Below are 13,695 nucleotides of genomic sequence, written 5' to 3'. Positions count from 1 at the left end.
AAGTAATTTAAGATAATTTACTAGGTTGCATTTACTGAAACAACTTCTTTTCATAAAATATAACTAAGGAAAACCCAAGAGAAAGGGAAAATGATAGTCAGGATTTTCAAACTGTACTGTGCTTGGACGTAGCATAGATGAAGAGAGCATAAATGAGAAGAAAAGAATGAGAGAAAAAAGAAAGAAATAAGGCTCCATTAACCTAGGAAGGGTACCAATCCATTTATACACTTCCTGGAATGCTTAGAACATTTGGTCTTACTGGTCACAAGAAACCACTTTTGTTGTGCAAAAGGTTTCACACATGAACTGAAGCCAGAAGTTTTTTCATGGCACTGTGGGAAGAAAAAAAAAAACAAAAACATTACTGTACAGTTTGGTGAACTACAGACAGAAATTGGTCTGTAGGCCTGCCTGGTAAAACTTTATGAAAACACTGTCACTCCCTCAGCCTCCTTCAAATCATAGGCTTGAAATTTACCTCTTCTCTTACAAGAACAGAAAACTGGCACCTAATCATGATTAGGCAAGGAAGCAAAGTACTGGTGCTACTCTTGATTAGCTAAAAACTATGAACACACTTGTTTTTTGGCAGTTTGTCTCTCCCAACCTATGTTCCACTTTTATCTTATTCAACTGTTACAACCATCAGCTGGCATTCTGTGGGGCAAGGAATATGCTTTTCTCTAGGCATGTACATGAACTAGCTTCAGTCCATTTTTCCCCTGGCTGCAATAGAAATGCCAAGGACATGAACTAGAGCATAAATGTGAAGGTTATAATTTTTATCCTGTGAGAAAGCAAGATAGATCATAAATAAAATTATAGAAAAAAATTACATAAGCAATCATTAAAGATAAATTAGGAAGATTCAGTTGGTCAAACCATCATGATAAGGAGTAGGATACTCCTACTCTTTAATCCTTTGTTCGAAGTTCCAGTTGTCTTTCTCTATTTAAATTGTTTCTTCCAGATATTTAATTGCAGATGTTCCCAATCTATTACTCTGCCAGGCAGAACACAGTTTTTGGGTATTACTTTTCCAATGATCCCCTGTGATCTGGAGTTGCGCTTGACAGAGTTCAAAGCTGTGACGCAGATCAGACTGTTATGTTGGGGAGAGGGGAGGTCTGAGACCTCTATAAATAATCTTTGCAGCAGGTAAGTATTTCTGCACCCTTGCATCTGGATCTTGCAGTACTCTCTTTGACCATTAGAAGAAAATAAACTGAAGTGGAAACCCAGCCTTTCTTACTGCTAGACTGCAAAACACAGTTGGATCTACAAACCCAGCTCTCCAAGCTAGTTAGATATGAGTTTGAGCTCCAAGTCTTTGTATTTCTGTTTAATAGCTTCACATTTTAAGTAAAGGCTAGAGCTGAAACAAGCAGTTGCTCCAGCTGAGAGGCCGTGTTTGCATGCTGTTCCCATCCTCTGGGCTGGCCCCAGGAGCAGAGCTCAGCAAGCACACAGCACTGCCCTTCCCAAGGAGCACAGCTTGGGATGCTGCCTCACAGGGGTGGCGTAAGGTCGCAGCGCTAGGTACAGCTGTCGGTGCTGCTGCAGTAAAAGCAGGCTAATGCCTTTAAAGTCTGTGGATTTATTCTATCCCACAGTGATTCTGGCATAAATCACATCAGCCATTTGACTACAGCAGCAATATGGGAAGAGGTGGGCACAGAATACAATGAGAACAGACATGCTGAAGACAGTGTCTGACATTGTGCCCCAAAGGGAGGCAGGAGAGCACAGGAGATAAACAATGCAGAGCTGAGAATCCTCTTTGGACATTCTGCCTAGAAAAGCAACAACTGAGAAGTGGTCAAGTACCAATAAAGAAATATAATTGTGCTCTCATGGTTTTTACACAAGAGGCATCCACATCACGTCATGAAAGAAGTGGGGAGGGTTGTCAGCCTCATTTATATTTCCCTTATTCACTCTGCTTTTAAAAAACCCACAAGTTTTCCACATTTATGAATCTGCTCAAAACACATGGCATTTCACAGAAATAGACAAATATGATTGCAAACTCTAAAGGTAACAAAGAATGCTTGGATAAAGGATGCCGATCACCGGGAAGGCACCACTTACTATGAAAAACCTTTGGTTGATGCAGAGGAAAAGCTTGCCAAATGCAATGGAAAAAATTAAGTGGTCTGATCATTACAAGAGATCAGTGTGTGCAATTCCCAGACACTTCAATGTGAATTGCTCATAGGTACTGTCCTGTGATGGTTGGACCTGAGGGATTCTAAAGAACCATGAACAGAAAACCAAACCCAAGACCTAACTCAATATCTCTTGTAAAGCTACAGGAGAAAAACAAAACAAAATAAAATTGGAGAAGCAATTTTCAACAAAACTGTCCTCTTCCTGCCTTAACAACATCATTCTTGTTGCCAACAAAACAAATCCAAGTGATCACCACAAACACACACCTCTCAGGAAGTCTGCCCTCACTGCTGGCTTCAAACACTTGCTGGGTTTTTACAGTGCTGAAATTATTCCTGCATCAAATCATGGAATTACAGTGAGGCACCACCCTGTCTGTGGTTACAGACTGCACAGACGAACCCTTGAAGGGAATGCTGGGTGCTTCCCCTGGTGAAGCAGGGGTGGAAGGGGGCTCCACCTGTCCTGTGCCTCCCCACCCCTTGCCAGGGGTTTGCCCTCCTGCCTGGGAGTGCCCTCCAAACCCCAGGGCTGCCAGCCGAGGCAGCCAGTACGTGCCAGGGATGTGCTGCAGCTCCTTCCTCTCCAGTCATCCTCACTGCAACCTGTCATCTTTTCCGTGTAGCCACACAACATCTGATAGAACAAAACTGCGGGTAGGATACCTTTCATAATAATAAATAGGAATAGCAGTGCTTTTGTGAATTTAGGTCAATGCATCACCCTTAGAGCGCATTATAAATTCATCAGAATCACAGCCTGAAGAAAATTTTATTCCCTGGCACCAGCTGCTTTTAGCCATGCCACAGATCTTTAGCAGAATTTAAACTCCAGATTAAGTATTGATTGAGTTTAAATAAATTACAATACATTATAAAGAGAAAGCTAGACTCTGACTGGTATAGATGGTTTCCCTGTTTACCTCCTTTCTCGCCTCAAATATTAACAAATGTATTCACTGCATTTTAACTGCACTGAACAACCAATTCAGAAATGTATAATACTGAAGTACTAATTTAAGCAGCACCTTCACGTACTTGACATAGGAATAGAAATTGTAAAATAGGCACAGAATAAACATATCAACTTAAAGGATTATGTGAATAGGAATAAAATCCTAAAGAATTAGCTACAGGGGGAAAGTAAATGCAAAACTGCAGCTTATATTAACATTTGATTATATTTAAGATGCTTTGTTCCTTTTTTAAGGTTTGAAATGATCTCTGTAGTGATGGCTACCAACCAACTGCAACACAGTGATCCACTCTTGTGTCGCATTCAGTAGCATCAGCTGCTTGTATACCCAGCACGTTATTTCTGGACAACTAACAGATGAGCCTATCATTTTAAACTATATTTAATAGGGAATGAAAACTTGCATGAGCAGGTATTCAAAATGTAACTGTGATACAGTTACCGTAGCCAACTGAGAAACACAAGCCCAAATTTTACAGAAAAGAAAACAACAACTATCTTCTGTACTGCTAAAAGAGGACAAGAGGACACATAAGGACATATAGTTTTGTGTTTGACCTATTTTGGTTGATTTAATTTTCAGATTTTGTAAGCCAAGCTCCAGTGAGTTCCTGAGGAAAAAATTCTAACTGGCATTTTACTGTGAGTCAAACCTCACACAAAAAGTGCTTTGTGAATCAAGATAACATTAGAAGCTGTCTAGCTGCACGTACCAAAGTACCAGTTTGGACAAAAAAACAGAGCTGTAATGGACATCTAACAGCAATAAATACTTTGCACTTCTGAACTATGTTTCAATTTGAGATCTCTAAGTGTTTTGCAGTGTATGACAATTAAGTCTATCACTTGGAAACTTCAGTAGAAAACAAATGTCATAATTTTACTGATGGACTGAAGAAACTGAGGTATAGAGAGGTTGAATTCCTTCATAAGATCTTACAGGAAACAGGATGCCAGTGCACCATCAGAAATGCCAGGCAGCATTTGGGACTCCATCAAGGGCACTAACTCCCATTTCCAAACAGCCTATCTGCCCTATGTTTGACTAATATTTTACCAGCTTTGTGAACAATAGAATTCATCTCTGCATGTAGAGGTAGCTCATTTCCTGATGCTGTTCTGAGCGAGCTGATGGCAGGAGCAGTAATTCTTTTAACGAAAGTGCAGACAGTTTGGGACATGACAGCAATCCAGATGACGTCCACTTTGAGATGGAATGAGTGCCTGAAATTGCACATAGCACCACACTGCATACAGACATAGAATGATAAAATTGAGTCTAGTTAACATGGTTAGCAATTATCTATTTTAAGAGACAACTCTAGAACTTTACCAGCAATATTGTCCTTAGAATATGCACATAGCAGGGTCATGATAATCTTTTCTCTCCTAAGTTCTTTACTGTGAATAGACATAGCAAGCTTTGAGTCTGACTGTTCTTTTCTAGTTATCACTGAACAGCTGTGTTATTTATTGCTTTCTTTCTATTCTCTGCTAAGAATGATGTAATTGCTTTTTTTTTCCTGCAAAGTATAAGTAATAGAGGATTTCTCCAAACGCTTCTTTTTTTAGTTAGAGTTCACACTGATGCATCAACACTGCAGTTAGAATAACCCAGCCCTTCTTTGAGGCACTAATAAAAGCAAGAGGCAGTGGAATTAGATTTTGCAGTGCTGTACATTTTCACCTGCCTGTACCTAGTTAGCTACCACTGAAATCTTCTTGGTGTTTAAGCCAGGACATCTAAGCTCCTGTCTGGCCAAGCAGGGCTAGCAGTGGCACTAGTCTGTGTAAGTGCATTGCTGCAAGGGTATAGCCAAAGGCCTTCAGGGATTAGCACAGAAATGTCATGAAGCTGAACACTTTGTCTAAGCCCCATCTGTGAGCAGGGCTGTATATCCACTTTCTGGATGTGGCAGCCCTGTGTGAAACTGAGGAGCAGTGACAGGGAGGGGAGAGATGGAGTCCAAGGATCAGGCAGTAACAGCACAGAATGCACAGTTACCTGTTACACTGCCAGACAGGGAGCATGTTGCCATATCAGTAGGCTTTCTTTAACCCAAATCACTCCTCTAGCATGGTTATCTGGGAATATGTGAGGGACTTCCTCATGGCCTGGATGTAACCAATTATTTTGGGGGAATGAAAGAGGTTCAAATTTGCTAATCCCCACTACAAAACCCTCTATGCATTTTATGCTACTCTATGGTAGATGCACTCTCTACAGTCAGAGAAGGAGGTTCAGGAATTACCTATATGCATTTCCCATATATCTGTCAGTTTGTGCATGGAAGCACTCAGGAAGAAACAATAAAAGTGTGGCTAATAGCAGTTGCAGTGTTAACCCTCTTGGGTCATGGTTGGGTAGGGCAAGGATGGCTAAGGCTTTCTCAGCTGTAGAGCATAAATATATTTTCATGATTCCTAAAATTGGTTTCTCTCTACTTAAAAACACTCTAGTTTTTCAAAGAAAATTCAACAGTATTTAACACGTTTCGCAACACAAAGGTATCCAATACATTTCACTTTCTTCCTTCTCCTATTCTATAGAGGTACAATTCCTTTCCACATCTTTAGACAGATAATTGATATAATGCATTAAGCCAGTCCATGCAGTGGTCCCTGTATAATACAGATCTGATACATTAGAGGTTATCTTTTTTCCATGCATGCATTTATGATTCTGATCTGATAGCTTTATATTTGTATGCTGTTGTTTCGTCTTTGCTTGAAAAACAATCAAATTTTAGATGCATAAAATAACAGAGACTATGCAAAAACCTATGTGATGATGGCTAGCTACATCTTAAAATTCTTTAGCCTGAAAGCCTGGCAAGAATCTGAAGGGAAGTGTTAAAGCAACCTGACAGAAATCCCCTGCAGTGCTTAAGAAAAAAACTCAGCTCTCCCTCCTCCCAGCTAAACCCTGAAACAAGGTCAATGCACTAAAAGGCTCTGGAAGTAATTTTTTTTATAAATAAATATCCTAGGGAATTAGTGCAGCAAGTGCCACAGTCATGTGTCTAAAATAAAGGTAGCTATGACTATGTAAGCATTTCCTCTACGTGCTAGGGATGGCACACATCAGTCAAGGTGAGATTAAATGCATCTCTGACTACATGCTACAGAAGAAGCAATTTTTTTTTTTTTTCCTCAGGAAGAAAACTTTGATCATAACCTTGAATCAGCAAGTTGTTTATGTCCATGCCTAGTGTTAGGTCTGTGAACAATCTTTGATATGCTGGAGTCAGAGACCACTGAAAGGACACTTGTGGCTCTAAAAGGAAAATGCAGGAATAAATGCAGAAGTCTCCCAAATATGAACTAGTGCCAAGTTTCCAAAACTTTGGTGGCCACTCCACTGACCAGATTCTGAGACCCTGATAGTCACCTCTGACTGAGTCCTGCCTATCATGGCAAGTGCCTTTTTTACCCATCTCATCTATTCAGATACTGCATTATGGCACGGCAGTAATTAGTTTTTCTTTAAAAGGGATCAAAAGTTCCAATCTCCCATGACTGCAATCAATGGCAACCATTTCCCTCATCAACAGGGCATGAATTATACAAATATTCACTGTAAATCTAAGTAAGGAAACTGAAGAAGGTGAAAAAATTATATTCTTTGGCAAGGACCTAATAATTTGGGAATTTATGTATTATTTGGTGACATTGATGATCGAGCCCTAGTTTGGATCAGTTTTTTGAAAATTATTTCAGCTCTTCCTCCATTCACTTTAATTTTATCCAGAAAGCTTCTCTTTCACTTGCTGAAAGGAGAATATGGAAGAAGGGAGATCATTCAATCACAAATCCACTTTTCTTCACGGCGTCTCTGATGTTGTTCCCTAAGCAGTAGTAATCCCCTACATTCAGGAAACCTGTGCAGGTTTCTCACAGGAAAAGCACAACATCTGAGCCAGTGTGAACACAACAGTCAAGGACTGGAAGAAATAAAAGAAATTAAAACCCAAGCTAAACAAAAGTCCAAACCAAAACCATTCTTCTTCATCAGGATATCAAGTAGCAGCCATTTAAATGAAGAAGATATTTATGCCTTCCAGTTTTGGAGGAAATTTCCTAAGGTTCAAAATGCAGATAAAAGGCTTACAATTCTATATTGGCATAGCCTGATTTTCAGTTGTGCTTATCACTGCCTGCCATGCAGCTGGCTTGCTTTCTTTCTTTGAAAGTTTGAGGTTCTTTACACAGAAATTATGTTTTCAAAGTAGATAAGAATCCTGATGTTATAATCATTTTCAGAGCCACTATGCACATTACTAATTGTCCATGAGTCCCTTCACTTACTCCACTGAACTGAGACTACCAAATACCAAAACATCATTATAAATAATAAGGTAAGGAGAATGAGGCCAGCGTTATATTTCTAACTTGGTGAAGGTATTGATAGCTTGTAGTGAGTGGAAATTCTTGTAAAAAATTAGGTTGGAAAATGTTCTTTTTCCTGAACTGTTAAAATGATAAATACTAAATAAACAGCTGCAAGTGAAATGGTTCCCTGCTGTCCAACAACTACTTTTCTAAACACCTAAGAAAGTATTCATAAATGCAGCCAAGTTTAGGTCTGCTATCCAAAGTAAATAAGGTACACACAAATTACTGCAAGCAGGAAGACCTCTAATAGTCCACAGCTCCCAGTTCAGAAAAGATTTGCCTGGGTATTTTAACTGGACATTACTGAAACCCTGAAAACTACTATAAATAGGACAAAAACAGCAAAATACTTAGCCAAGAAGGAAATGTATATGCACAAGGAGATATGCTCCGTTTTTATATCTCACAGAGAAAAGAATAAACTCCCATCTTATGCTGCCTTTCCATAGTAGTCCAAATATGTTGGGAGTTGAGTTATGAACTAATACAGATTTCAAATACTGTGAAGAATGGTTGAGGAAAAATGAAACATAGATGCATTTGGCCAATTTAAAATGTACAAGCAGGGACTGCAAGTCATTTAAATATATACAACCCCTCTCTTATCTTGAACGTGATCACAACTGTCGCCAGTGAGTAGACAAGAAACTGCTTGGCACTCTGTTTCTGTTAACTCCTTCAAAGAGCAAACATAGTTCACATTACAAAACTTGTGGGATTCTTTCCTTTACAGAATTATGTAAACAAACATTTTCTTATTTAATCTGTTTAATTAAGTGTTGTTTACTACCAGTTTCTGAAGCACTTCAGATAATAAAGCCTAAATCCTTGATCCTAGCGGGAATTTTAAGTGTAAGGTTTTTTAAAAAAATACTGTTACCCATTAAATGTTTTAACTACGGCTTTAGGAATTTTTAAAAAGTCTCATAATTTTTAATGTCTTGATTTCTATGTCTTAAAAGGGAAGTAATTTTTTGACCTATGTTAACTTTTTCAGACTCTTTTAATGGAATGTGCAATCAATACATTAATAACATCCCATGCATTAGCACTGAATATAGCAGAAGGTTAAAAGGGGCACAGGTTTTCCATTAAGCCCTTTTAATTTTTCCTTTTCAGGATTTTCCTGAATCTGGGAGTGGGTAGATCTAGTCCTAGATCTATTACTCCAGTCTGGAGAATGATGCCACGAAAGCATTTGTAACCCCTTAAATATCCCATGGTATATACTTGTTCAATTCCTGTACATTGCCCTCAGTCCCATCTCAGAAATTCATGCTGTGTATGACAAGGGTCTCAGTCTGCAGGACAGAGGCTGCAGATGGGGCATGTGAATCTGGCAAGGCATCAGGAACATTTTGCAGAACTGGAAAGGGACTAAGTTCTGGTTTAGGCCATTTTGAAACATTTTTTTAAAATAATGTACATCATTTCCATAAATGTTACCTCATCCTTCTCTGAGCAGTTTCATTATGAAGTCTATTTTCTTTTTTTTAGTGAAATAACTTTACCAATTTTAAATTCAGATGGAACAGGAAGGGGAAAAGCGCTTTATTTCTTGCTCCTACTAAGATTTTTTTATCCATTTCTAATTTTAGTTCTTTTCACGTTTTGTTTGTTAGGCATAACTGGGTCAACACTTTCATTCTTTCAGGTTGAAAATCCTGTCTGAAGAAAAGAAGTTACTTGTCACGAAGCAAAGCAAATGACTGTGAATAATTTATAAGAAAGTAAAAATATTCTGCTTTTGAGATTTTAACAGAACAACCCTGAGTTATAAATTATTATAATTACACTGGAATATGCTCTCCATCGTCTTATTCTTTTGCTCTGCTCACTGCCATAATACTTCTTGCTCAAATGGGTAACAATCTCTTGAGCAGCACCATGGGTGCCCCCATGTTTGGGGACAGTGCCCTTTGGACCATGAATTTAACAGCGCTCACAATCCCGCTCCACACTTCTCAAGAGTTTTGCTAGAACTCCTGCAGCTTTATCTCCTTATAGAGGATAAAATGTGTGTATACATATACATACACATATATATATATATATATACACCAAAGTCCCGTGGGATGTGAAGTGAGGACTGTCACAGAGCTGGGGGCTCCAGAAGCAAAACTGGTGCTCACAGGAGATTCTGGGAGCATTATTAAACCACATCACAAATCCTCACCCTTGCTGCTCAGGTGCAAAGTAACACTCAGAGATGGGTAGATAGTTAAATTCTTGGGGGTTGTTTAGTTCTAGCTCCTAAAGGCCACTGTGTTCAAAGGTATTTGTTGTCATAATTATTATACTACAATGTATATTCCTCTGTATAAAGATGGTAAAGTGAAGAAATACAGTATATTTAATGGAAAAGTAGAGATTACAACAACTTGGTTTGCTGAGAAACCAGTTTCACTAATGCTCTTATTAAATGTTTGAAATGAATGTGTCAATTCTCTGTAGCACCAAGGGAAGAAGATGAATTACTTTATATCAAAGTCTGTCACTTCTTTAAATGCTTTTTTATATACTTTCTGCAATACAACATCTCTAGTGTACTAATACTGGCATAAACTACTGCAATTTCCAGCATCTTGTTCTCAATAAAACACTTCTTTCTTTTAAGACTAATGTTTAGAAACACAAGTGGAAGAACTAAAACATAGCAATGGATATGTACATGACAGCTTCCACAATGAAGTTCATGGAACTGACTTCATTTACCACTGGAGTCAGTAAGATCCTCTGCCCTCTTGTGCCAAGCAAGCTTTAGCCATCATCACCCACTTCTTACACAGACTGGCAGGAGAGGGAAAGGACAGCCAGCCCACAAGTTCTTATACATGCAAGATTGCAGCTATGCATTCCATCATTTCACATAAGGTGTGGTCACATACACAAAGACTGCTGCTGCCAGTGTGTTCCCACAGCAGAGATCAGTTACCAAATCCTGTGGGAGGAGTTTGAAGTGTGGAATTCCCACTGCTCATCCTGCCTGCCATGTTGTGGGTCAGCCACTCTTGGTGACAGTCTGAGCCTTGGGGTAAACAGAACATGTCTTTTCTTCAACCTTACCCTTGGCTTCTCACAGGTATTAATGTGAAACCTCTGCCCAGTATCCCCCCAAACTTCTCCATAAAAAATGAAATTCCTGACTGACACATGTTTGCCCCCTCATTTATCAGTAAGGGAGGATGTCAAAATTCTTTGATCAAAAGTTGGTGGGGAAGTTGACATTCATTTTGAAGTGGAAGACCTGTCTAAGGAATACTGTAAGGGGGCCCCAGGCATGCTGGAAACAGCCCTGCTTTAGATTTGCATTTTCTGGGACACTAATAATTTTAAATTTAAGTCCACAAATTTTAGACTTCAGAAAAGTCAAAATATCTGTGAGCAGGTTCTGAGTATCCCACCTGATTGGTCCCAGACACACTGAGTTCTAAGTGTACCTGATATCTTTTATTTTTTTACACATTATTCATATTTGACCTTATCTGACCTTCTATTCCAGGACACTAATTAGATTTCTATGAGCTTTGCAGTCATTAACAATCTCAGTGGAATTGCACCTCTCCATGTCAGAATTATGCCTCTCACTTTACTTATTCTCTTCACTACCTAAAAGCTTGAACCAAAATATCCACACTTCTTGTATTTCATTCTTATCCAACCACTGGTTATACATTCATGAAAAAACATTAGTGCAATTGTGCAACTCAAATCTGTACATACATTCTGGCTGTGTATAAAAGATGTGCTTTGATTCTTTCCCTCAGAAAAATGTGCTAAGCACTAGAAATTAAAGTTTATTAGTGACAGTTGTACTAAGAATTAAAAATTGTCCCAAGCAGGCTACTACTGAATGGGATCCAATATGTGACTGGCCTGCAGAATATTCAGGAGAGTAATTTGCTGACTGTCCTCTAAGAAACTGTTGCCTAAGTTAAAAGCAGCCTTGGGTAATTGCTGATCACCCTTCTTGTGATTTTCAAAACTCCCTCTGTGATTTTAATACCCAATTCCATTAACTTCAGCACTAGGGCTGCTAATCCTGTAGGTAGGCTAGAAAATCTTTAGCTGTATGCAGGTGCTTCAGAGATTATAATGCTAATCACTCCCATTTAGCTGCTACTATCAGTATGAGAAGGAAAACAAAGCAGAAGAGACAGACAAGCTTGAATGAACAGACATATCTATCCCTTATGCTTTTTGCCTTTTTCGGAGCAAGAACAACTCAGTCTCCTCTCTGTCATTCTTATCCTAAAGCTTTGGAGCCCAAAGCACCACATGGCTCTTTGAGGAGAGGATAGTCTTGAGAAAAAAAATATTTCTGGGGAAGGGGGTTCTTTTGTTCTCTTCATTGGGACATTTTCTTATGATAATATAAAAAAAAAAATTACCAGTTTCATTCTGGAGATTTTCCTACAACCAGAACATACTTTGGCAGGAAATGTGTGTGAGATCTACTCATGTCATATCATGTCATTTTTGGATGTGATTCTAGTGATCTTTCACTAAACAAATGTTCACCTAACACTGATGGCTGTTGAACTCTCCTCACTTACAATGCAATGGCCTTTAGACAAACAATAAATGAGCACTTGTATTTTCAACAGATTTTACTCCAAGGAGATGAGCTGTTGTTCTCAGTTAACCTGTATTCTCCTCCTTAGGCATAAATGGGGGAGAGAAATGGGGCATATTCTGTGATTGTAACTGTATTTTCACCTTTTTTGGTCTTGGTTTATAGATTTTTCAGTGTTTTTCTTGAAGCAATTATATCCACATCTTTTTGTGTTTGGAAATGTTTTGACGTGGGAAGGTGGCTGTTGCAGTCAACAGCTGAATTACATTGCAGAGACCACTGAGAGCTGCCAAATTACAGCCAGGGCTCACTGAGAGACTAAGGGAAATTAGGACACCTTGTATGTCAGACTGAGAATATCTTTATGCAATCAATAAAGGGTTGTCAGAAGTTTGATTTTTCTAGGTTTGGAGTGATGAGAAGTGAAAAAGGCAAAATTCCTTGATTTCATGAAGACTTTTCTATCCTGTTTATTTCAAAGAGATATTTAGGAGAATGTAAGACTTATACATGTTAGCACTCTCCTGTGGAAAGAAGACATCCCTGTTAAGTGAAAATTAAGCCAGAAAGCTTATGTTTAATGCAAGATTTATTGGTACTGTAGCCAAAGATTTCCCAAAACCTCTTGTCTTGTCAGAAAAGGTTCAAGAAATAGCTTGATGCTGTCTCTCCTCCTCCACACCTGCTTTTCCAGGGCCGAATTTGCTTTTATACTGTTCAGTTTAGGATGTTACTGCACTGGAATAACATCTACCTTATTTTGTTTTATTTAAGATATTATTTATTTACTTTATTGAAATAATGCCTTGACTCATACTGTTTGGATTCTAGTTTTTGTGACCCTAAAATGAGACTCTGTGTCTGACTCTCTGTAGCTTTGGAGCTGATGTCATAAAGGTAAAGAAAAGTGGGTGGGCCACTGTGAGTTTGTGGACATCTCCAGTTAAAGTTCCTTTGTAAAAGTACAAATGACTGCACATGGTGTAAGGCAGACAAGAACTGAAATATTTACCATGATAAATTACTTATTTATAAAATATACTTATTATTTATTAATTATTTATTATATATACTTATTATAGTATACTGGGGCAACTACCAAAATAGAAATAATATAAAATAAGTTATGCCTGTGGATCTTAAATTAATAGAATTGCTAACAATTTTACTTCATCCTAAAAAAACTTATTATGGCACTTTTCTGCTATAGGTGAAAAAACCAGAAAAGTTCTCAGTATGTTATGGATTGAAATAAAGGAGAGTTGAAGGAAGTTAAATTTCCTTTGAATGAGTTTTTTCAAACTGTGTGTGGAAAACCACATAAGAAAATATATGAGTATACACTTGCAGAAAAACCACTTTTGCCTTCTGTAATGCCAATTAGAGAGCAAAGACTCAGTTGTTTTCCTAAGACAGTGTGTGTCTTCATAACCAGAGTAGGAAAGAAGATGGATGCCATAGATTCCCCTGAGCAGACACCTAAATTTATTCCTGTCAATGTTGAAAAAATTATTTGAATCCTGTTTCCCCAGTGAAGAAAAAATGGCTCCAGACCTCCTAGGATGAAAAGCAGT

The 13,695-nt window shown here is 38.4% G+C and overlaps 2 long non-coding RNA genes across 7 annotated transcripts in view; one reads left to right on the top strand and one right to left on the bottom strand.

Moving 5' to 3' along the window:
- Positions 1–13,695, bottom strand: part of LOC134422991 (uncharacterized) — a 121,874-nt gene that overhangs the window by 56,848 nt on the left and 51,331 nt on the right. For 2 of the 5 annotated variants that reach the window (XR_010028973.1, XR_010028971.1), the window contains one exon: positions 203–335. The exons of the other annotated variants lie outside the window; for them this stretch is intronic. This is a non-coding gene — a long non-coding RNA (uncharacterized LOC134422991). The remainder of the gene's footprint in view (positions 1–202; positions 336–13,695) is intronic. 5 annotated transcript variants of the gene reach the window in all.
- Positions 1–13,695, top strand: part of LOC134422992 (uncharacterized) — an 83,610-nt gene that overhangs the window by 61,238 nt on the left and 8,677 nt on the right. The window lies entirely within an intron of this gene.

The sequence above is a fragment of the Melospiza melodia genome, chromosome 11 (genome assembly GCF_035770615.1).
Source record: "Melospiza melodia melodia isolate bMelMel2 chromosome 11, bMelMel2.pri, whole genome shotgun sequence".
NCBI lineage: Eukaryota > Metazoa > Chordata > Aves > Passeriformes > Passerellidae > Melospiza > Melospiza melodia.
Note: the sequence above shows the minus strand (reverse complement) of the source record. Positions and strands in the feature narration are given on the sequence as shown.